This window comes from Camelus ferus, chromosome 14, assembly GCF_009834535.1.
Source record: "Camelus ferus isolate YT-003-E chromosome 14, BCGSAC_Cfer_1.0, whole genome shotgun sequence".
NCBI classification, from domain to species: domain Eukaryota; kingdom Metazoa; phylum Chordata; class Mammalia; order Artiodactyla; family Camelidae; genus Camelus; species Camelus ferus.
Window position 1 is genome coordinate 66887859 of NC_045709.1, and position 4861 is coordinate 66892719.

The 4861-nt window shown below is 37.2% G+C and overlaps 1 pseudogene; it reads left to right on the forward strand.

Moving 5' to 3' along the window:
- The first annotated feature begins 1291 nt into the window (after positions 1-1291).
- Positions 1292-4650, forward strand: LOC102504625 (annotated as a pseudogene).
- Positions 4651-4861: the final 211 nt, after the last annotated feature.

The following is a 4861-nucleotide window of genomic DNA, read 5'->3' on the forward strand; positions in this document are numbered from 1 at the left end:
ATTATAGGCTATTATAAGGTATTCGAAATGGCTCCCTGTGCTATACGGTAGGACCTTGCTGTTTATAGTGTTTCATATATAATAGTTAGTATTTGCAAATCTCGAACAATAAATTTAAAAGGTGCATATAAAATGAAAGTCAAAAAAAACACTATGAGTCAGAGTAACAAATAGAAGCTAAAGACTTTTCCTGCTTATTACATCTCTTTCTTACATTTCCCTTTGCTAACCTCCGTACCTTGAAGATCAGATTCAAGTCTTCATCCCTGTGAAATGTATTTCCCTCCTGCAATCAGAGTTAATCACCTCTGCATCATCGTTTTGCTCAAATATTTACTGTAATGCTTACACCATTGTACTGCATTTATTGACATCTATTCCTCCCTCCATATTCCCAATCTGCAATTAGAATATACAGTCTTTCAAGGAATGAGAAAATTCTATAGGCTTATGATTTTTGCCCCAGTTTGGGAAAATTTCAGCCAATATTTCTTCAGATATTTCTCCATTATCCCCAGTATACGCACACTTATCCTCTCCTTCTGGGATTCTGATGACACAAATGTTAAATCTTTTATTATACTCCACCATGTCTCTGAGGATCTGTTAATTATTTTTTACCCTATTTTTTTGGTTAGTTTAGGTTGGATAATTTCCATTATGCTCTTCAAGTTCACTGATTTTTAACTCTGTCCTCTCCATTCTGCTGTTGAGCACATCCACTGAGTTATTTTAATTTCAGCTATCATAATTTTTAGTTCTAAAATGGCCAATTGGTTCATCTTTACATATTCTATTTCTCTGCTGAGGTTTCCTCTTTTTCCATTTGTTTCAAAAATATATGTAGTGATCATTTAAGCATTTTTATGAGTGCTTTAAAATTCTGGTCATATAATTCTAACATCTGCAGCATCTTGGAGTCTCTTGGTGTCTTTTTTCATTCAGTTTGAGATCTTCCTGGTTGATGGCACAATGAGTTATAGTCCAGTGAAATCTGAACATTTTCAGTATTATAAAACTCCAGATCTCATTTAAGTCTTGTGTTTCTTCAGGCTTCCTCTGGTATTGTCTGATGGGTAGAAGGTGGTAGGGTGCTACTTGTTACTGCCAGGTGGGGTGGAGTTCTGGGTACTCCACGCAGCCTTCTTTAATACCCAGAAATGAGAGAATCTTTATGACAAGCTGGGCTGCAGTGTGAATTCAGACCCTCCCACTAGGCATCTGCTGATACACTCCTTGGCTGGGAGAGCATCTCCTCACTGCTCCCTGCTGGACTCCACTTGCACCAGGGATGGTAAGCTTTCTACTCCAAGCTGGGACGCAAGTTCTAGCTCCTCACTCAGTCTTCTCTGACACCACCCTGGCAGGTAAGTTGGGTCATCTTGCTACAGCCTGGCAAGGGTGGAATTCTAGGCTCACTACCTGGCCTTTGCTAGGGTGGAGTTCCAATTTGGTCTATGGTGTTTGATTGGGATAAAGTAGTTGTCATCCAAAAAAGTTTTCTGTTTTGCTAGGCTGTCTGTTTCCTGGTCTTTTGGCCACAGAGAACAGGCTTTTCTTGGGGATTTTTGTCGGCATCTGCTGGCAGTTCCAGGTCACCAGCTTCTTCGTGAACAGTCTGGGATACATGAAGTCACGGAAGAACCTAGGAAACACACTCCCATCTTCCCTTGGGTCCCTTGACTTATCCTGCCCAGTTTCAGGGTCATCTTAAGTTTGTTTTATATGTAATATCTAGGACTTTTAGTTTTCCTTGGTGGGAAGAATAGAGAAAATTTGGTCTACTGCATCTTCCTGGATAGGGAAGTTTTCTCAAGAACTGTCCATCAAAATTTTTGTAACATTTTACACAGGGACTCCCAGAAAATAAATATTTGCCAAATAATTGTTAAATGATTGACTTAAAGACAGAACTTTATACCTGTTACTTTGGAAATCCCTGGACTCAGTCTGACTCACTTTTGTTTCAAAAACACTTGAGGTTTCCTGAAAACAGAAGTCCAGATTAATGGAGGTATCACTGAATTTTAAAAACTTTTATATTTGCTGTCATAATATTTTATCCAAATAAAATATTTAATTTGAAAAAAGGCAGGTTTTTTTTTGCTGTTGTTGTCTCCATCATTTGCATCAGAAAATCCCCAAAAACACTTTACTCCTTAAACTTGTTATTCTTTGTTGTGCTGATTTACAGCTTCTAAATAATTTAGAGAATGTAATTTGTAATTAAGAACATTCTCACTCACGTATGCAAATTCTAATGACTACTTGTTATGATCTTGCTATTTTTAATAGCATTAATACTGCTGGGCTGAAATTTCTTAAAGATCACACTAATTTTAATAGCTCAGTGTTCTTTTTATAATTGTCTGAATCATTAATTTCATTTGCCATTACATGGATGTTGGTTATTTTCTTTAATATTGTGATACATATAGAACAGGACAGAAACACCTTGGCACTTGAGATGAAATGAAAATTGTCATTTAGAAGCTTCTGTAGTCTTGAATTCCAAAAATGGAATTTATTTAAAAGAATTCTCCAATGGAGTTGCTTTGACAGGTAGGGCCTTGATTGTGGCATTATTTCATCCCTTAGCTCCTGTAACTAGTTTTAGACGAATTTAAACCTTTCAAATGCTATTCTTAGTGTTTCCATTGAACAAATCAATTAAACCAAGTTCAGTTCAGGTAACCTTGCTTTCAACAAAAATCATTGGCCAGAAAAAATCATGGGGTTACAGTGGTTATACTGAAAGTAAGGCAACAAAAAGAACAATTATATACATTTAGAGGAAATAAACATTGTTTCAGGAAGACATCTCCGTGGAGCATCATTAACAATGTAGTATAGAGTAAAAGAGCAAATGGAACCACAGCCGTTTTCACTCTATAAATAGAGAAAAAGAAGCACAAACACTAACACTACTCTTCTAATTATCTTAAAACAGTGGCATCATAATTATTTGAAAAAATAATAATTTATTAGAAAATGTAATGGACTTTACAGGGTGGGCTTATCTATCTATAGCCCACAGTAGCCCTTTGATTTTTGTCATCCCAGTTTATAGGAGTAAAAGTGAAACAGGAAAGTTAAAACAACTTTCCTTTGTCATAACGCTAATAGGTGTTTGGATCTAGGCCCTATGGTTTTAGTTCTCTCAAATTCCAGAGTTAGTGCTCCTTTCATTATTCATTCGTGTTTGTCACATCTCAAAATTCAGAATCCTTACTGTTGGTAATCACACTGCTTTTCTCAGATTCTGGGTCATGATCTCCTGTAAGTGATCATAGAGCACTAATCCCTCCCTTCACCAGCCAAAGGGCAGTTTCATCAAATCGAAGATGCCACCCACTGTAATGTGCAAAGTGCTTAATGTGCCCTCAAGAAAGATAATGCCCAGTCATTTAATTTATGGATACTGTCAATTGTGGGATGCAGTCAGATTTCATAAATATTAACAAGTAAAAATATGTCTTGGAGTCCATAAAAGATGATTGTTTCCTGTTTGGTGCCCTGCCTTCTCACAGCACTGTTCATTTATGCAGCCTTGTACCAAGGAGTAGAGAGAGGAAGAGGGAGGTGCCAAGAGATCCTTTACTTTGTCTGAGGAAATTCTCCAACAGAAGCAGATATCCAAATTGTTATTTTGACATGACTGTCCCAAAGCTTGTAATAAAAATACAGGAAGTAGTGCTGACTTAAGACTTTAAGGCTTGTTTCCCTGAATCCTTCCTCTAGAGTTAGGTTTCGGTTACACCTCTGCCCCTTTTCATTGATTCCCATGTCTTTGGGGGTGTTAACACTCCTATTGACTTATATTAAAACATATAAGATATTACAATAAGATTTCCCATTTGAGTAGAATCCTATGAGTTCCTTCACCAAACCTGAATTCTCATTTGATAAGAATGCATCACTGAGAAATTTTCCTATTTGGAAAATCGGAGTCGTATAGAAAATAAAATAGCTGGTGTGAAAGTAGTGGACATTACAGCACTAATACAGAGAGTTTAGGAGAACGACCAGAAAGTTGGGAAAGAAGGTAGAAAGTTTGGCTTCGCAGAGTCTATAGCAAATCAAGTTATAAGGGAATATAAAATGGAAAAGGTTCCTATTGATACCCCCTATGTAGAGGAGAAAGCAGAAGAAATCATTTCAGAAGCTGACCCTCCTTCAGACGTTGTTTCTAAACCTATGCTGTAGACTCCTGGAACTGCCCAAATTGGAGAGGGAATAGAAAAGTTCTGGGTTGATCTTGAAGACTCTGAGGAAGAAGAGTAGGATGAAGGTGGCAGTGATGAACTTCTCATTCTCGATAGTATAAAAATGGACACTGACGTAGAAGTCGCTAATATTGGAAGCCAAGAGGCCCCCATATTACTCTCAGACAGTGAAGAAGAAGAAATGTCCATTTTAGAACCAGGTACAAATCTGAAGACAGTAATTACATAGACCATCAGTGCAACACAAGAAATTATGTTACAAGAAGATAATTTTTTATGGTGCTTCCTTGATCTACCTGCAGCACACAGGTATGGTCCAGAGCTGGCCAAACAGAGCTGCCACAGGCACAGCTTCAGCATCGTTTTGGTGGCAAAATCCAGACTGAATTGTAAATATTTAATCACTGTCCAATCATACTGTTGATGGAACTAAATGCAGTGTTTTTTTTTTTTTTCTTTTTAGACCAGAGTAATCTTAATATGTTCAGTTATCATACAGTTAGCATGAATGATGCTTTTGGAGATGTGTAGTTAGGCAGAGATTAAGAAGACAAGATGTGAACCAAGATCCCTCTGAGTCCAGATCTCTCATTCTTAAATGTGATGCTACATTTTTTTCTTCAGGATATTTTGAT